The 4,516-nt window shown below is 38.0% G+C and overlaps 1 pseudogene; it reads left to right on the top strand.

Annotated features, from left to right (window-relative positions):
• The first annotated feature begins 1,441 nt into the window (after nt 1-1,441).
• LOC143639039 (small ribosomal subunit protein uS13 pseudogene) lies at nt 1,442-1,952 on the top strand (annotated as a pseudogene).
• Nucleotides 1,953-4,516: the final 2,564 nt, after the last annotated feature.

The raw sequence follows: 4,516 nt of genomic DNA, 5'->3' as shown, positions 1-4,516 counted from the left end.
TTCAATCCCTCAACACCTTGACTTATTTCTCCCTCTCCAATTATTGAACCACACACACTTTCTAGCACCTTTCCAGCTCTATGCTTTCACCTTGACCCAATCTTACACAACCCAGATACGTGCCTTGCAGTGCTCTAACTTGAGACAAAACTAGAACACATAATAACTATATGAGATGGGGGATAGAATGTCCCTCATCTAAATAACACTTCTCTAGGCTGGGCTATTGATAGGAGACACAGAAGACAAGTCAATGTTATTATATTCACTGTTAAGTATCTGGAGCATCTAATCTAGTTCAGAGGCCTCTATTTAAAAAGATATATGCACCCAAAATTATATATGAATTTATTTATAAATTACATACACATAAGTATATTAATATATTATATACTAATGATACAAACATACACAGAAATGTTTAAGGATGGGAAAATAAAACTAGTGGTATTTAAAACAAGAGTATACTTTGCATAAATGATACCTAAGTAATTTTATCCTTTCCTAAAACTATTACTTAACAGAGTTTATTGAGAGCAATATGACTTAACATTGGCCCTTAATTTTAAAATCCTATCATACAGCAATTTGAAAGACTTGTTCCAGATTAGGTGGAAATTTATTTGTTTGGTTCGATTTGGTTTGGTTTGGTTGTTTGGTACTGGGAACTGAACCCAGGAGCACTGAGCTTTATCCCCAGTCCTTTTTATTTTTAGACAGGGTCTCACTAAGTTACCTGGGATTACAGCTGTGCACCACTGCACCACTGCACCTGGCTCTAAATTAGGTTATTTTGATACCAGGTTTTAATTGATCTTGGTTGAAAAAGAGCTCAAAGATACAAAGACAGAAACAGAAGAAATAAATCATTGTCTGTGCTTAATATATCATAATGAATTTTTTAAATATTTATTTTTTAGTTTTAGGTAGACACAATAACTTTATTTTTCTTTCATGTGGTGCTGAGGATTGAACCCAGCGCCCCGCACATGCCAGGCAAGCGCGCTACCACTTGAGCCACATCCCCAGCCCTCATAATGCATTTTTTAAAATTTCATCCTCCAATTATTTAAGAACATTTGTTGTAATTTATCTACTAAACTTCCTTATTTCCTGATGACAATCATCTATGCTTTCAAAAAATCAGAAGGTATGGTATCTTAACATTCTTACCATAGGGTTTACAAAAATTCTTCATTTGGAAGAATTTTAAAGAGGTTACAATATTTCTTTCTAGCCAGGTGCAGTGGCACACACCCATAATCCTAGAAATTTGGGAGACTGGATCATGAGGATCAAAAATTCAAGGCCAGCCTTGGCAATTACTTTGTGAGACCCTGGCTCAGTGGCAAAGTTCCTGTGGGTTTAGACCCTAGTACAGAAAGAGAAGAGAAAATAATTTGATCAATTTCTAATTTTTAAAATTATACAGATACCGACACGCCACCACTCTGCTGCCGCCATGTCTCTAGTGATTCCTGAAAAGTTCCAGCACATTTTGCGAGTACTCAACACAAACATGGATGGGCGGCGGAAAATAGCCTTTGCCATCACTGCCATTAAGGGTGTGGGGCGAAGGTATGCTCATGTGGTGTTGAGGAAAGCAGACACTGACCTCACCAAGAGGGCTGGAGAACTCACTGAAGATGAGGATGAACGTGTGATCACCATTATGCAGAATCCACGACAGTACAAGATCCCAGACTGGTTCTTAAATAGACAGAAGGATGTAAAGGATGGAAAATACAGCCAGGTTCTGGCCAATGGTCTAGACAATAAACTCCGGGAGGACCTAGAGCGACTGAAGAAGATTAGGGCCCACAGGGGACTGCGCCACTTCTGGGGCCTTCGTGTCCAAGGCCAGCACACTAAGACCACTGGGCGCCGCGGCCGAATCATGGGTGTATCTAAGAAGAAATGAGTCTGTAGGCCTTTTCTGTTAATAAATAGTTTATATCCAAAAATTATATATTATACAAATACCAAGAGGTTTATTTTAAGTGATAAAGCAATGAAATCACATTAAAAAATTAAAAAGAAGGATGGTGGAACATGTTTCTAAGATGGGAGTCTGTAAGTTGCTGAGGCTGCCTCGAACTCACATTCCTTCCAACTCAGCCTCCATATAGCAGGGATTATAGGTGCAAGCCACCACACCAGGCTCTTCATTTTTAAAATACACTTTATTTTAGGAGTTAATTTTTATTTATTGCTAAAAATCACCTTGAATGGATAGTTTAAGTCTTTTCAATAGTATCCTCTGGATATCATACTACTACCGACTACTTAGCAAGAAAAGGTCAGCAAATTTGGAATATTTCTCTGTGTTCAAAAGAAAAGGTGTAATTTATCTCTAAGTTCAAGTTTTTAAAATATTTCCCCCAAGTTTACTAGTGAGCCCTCTGGGTTGTACAAAAGAGTTCCATGGTCATTCTCCATCTCCTTGCAAACTACTGAATATTTGATTATTTAAGATCATATAAGCCAGAACCTTCTCCCTACACAGGTAAACCACAGTTTTTTGCAGTGCCTTGAAAACAAAAAATACAGTGAGGACTTTGCTGAAAACTGCTTTAAATTATGAAACACCCACTCTTTCTTCAAGGTGCTAGCAGACATGTGTGACATGTCTATCAGAGATCCAAGTGAGCAGGCAATGCCAATCCAAAGATGAAGAATTAGCAAGGCTTGGGGCTGGGGTTGTGGCTCAGTGGTAGAGTGCTTCCTCACATGTGCGAGGCCCTGGGTTTGATTCTCAGCATCACATATAAATAAATGAATAAAATAAAGATCCATCAACATCTTAATTTTTTTAAAAAAAAGAATTAGCAAGGTTTGATTTTTTTGTTTTTAGATAAAAATTAAGTATAAATTTTAATGTTTTGATGAGGCACGGTGGCATATACCTGTTATATCAGCCACTCAGGAGGCTGAGGCAGAAGGATCACAAAATCGAGGCTAGTCTCAACCACTTATCAAGACCCTGTCTCAAATTTAAAAATAAAATGTTGAGGGTGTAGCTCAGTGGTAGAGTGTCCCTGAGTTCAATCCCCAGTACCAAAAAAATCAATTAAAATTTTATTGTTTTCCCTATACCCAAATAGATCATCTTGCATATTCTCTAGGAGTCCAAACATCCCCCACTTTGGAGACCATTGGCCTAAGATAAACCACCACTAAATGTAAGGCATGAATTTTAAAATCAAATGAGTAGCTCGGTGGTAAAGTCTAAATGAGTAAATGGGTGATTTAAGAGAGTTGAGAAGCTCCTTCACTCTGTCAAGCAGGAGAAGACCATCCCAGGTCTATTCAGAAGTGGGCTAGAGAAGTCAAAATGGGATCAGTGGCTAAACTTAATATTATTGTATGCTAAAAACAGTATTTTTAATTCTATAATGAGAAACATATTTGTGAGAATTAATTCTAAGAAAATAATAAGCAAAGAAATTGCATATAGAATACAACACATTTAAATACAATCTTTAGTGATTGTTAACATTCCCTTGGGTAGTGACAGTACTGGGCATTGAACCTGGGGTACTCTACCACTGAGCTATATCTGCAGCTCTTTTCATTTTTTTATTTTGAGACAGGGTCTTGCTAAATTGCCCAGGCTGCCTTTGAACCTGGGTTCCTTCTGCCTCAGCCTCCCAATTATCTGGTATTACAGGTGTGCACCATTTAAAACATTTTCTATTGACTCAAAACAGTCTCCCATTTATTAACCATCACAACAAGTCAATGAGATAAAGACTGATCTTTATCTCATACAAGTGAGGAAACTGAAGCCCAGAGGGAAGACAATTTTCCCAAAGACACACTCTGACAAAGTGGCAAAACTAAACCTAAAATGCAAGTGTTGCTGTCTTCATCCTGTCCCCAGCCTAACATGACACTCAGTAGTGCCCATTCTGGGAACATCAGCTCAATTGGAAAACAAAATGAATGAATTTCACTTGAGGAACTCCTGTATTCTTCTTCAGTTCCTTGCCTTCAAATCCTAAATCAAGCAATATATCCTGCTTCCCCGACTTTCCAGACATTATTAAACCCCCTGAAAATGTACAATTCACTGTCTGCATTCCTCAGTCCTCCAAGGGCCAGGAGCAACTCTGGAAATGCACTTAGGGCACAAACACCATGTGCAGCCTGGTTTATTTTCATCTACAATGTATGCTTACATTTATTCCTCCTACTGGACCATACAGGACTACTAAGTGTCCTGAAGGCCATTTTAGGGGATATGCAGTGCTTCCTCTTAGCTACCACCTAACAGCCCCTAAGTCTGAGAGGCAATGCACAGAGTAAAAACTGCTGTAAAATTTTATCATCTACCACATATGTGGATAGAATAAAGGTGAAAATATTCAAATTCCTTTGGCTTTAGCACTTTGAAACTTAATGTAGCATCCTTCATAGAACTAATTTGTTCTTCAAGGCAGCTTATTAATGGAAAAGAGAAATGAAATATTCCTAAGGGAGTCATTTAAGTATAGATGAAGGTCAGCTAGTCTTT

The sequence above is a fragment of the Callospermophilus lateralis genome, chromosome X, assembly GCF_048772815.1.
Source record: "Callospermophilus lateralis isolate mCalLat2 chromosome X, mCalLat2.hap1, whole genome shotgun sequence".
NCBI lineage: Eukaryota > Metazoa > Chordata > Mammalia > Rodentia > Sciuridae > Callospermophilus > Callospermophilus lateralis.
Note: the sequence above shows the minus strand (reverse complement) of the source record. Positions and strands in the feature narration are given on the sequence as shown.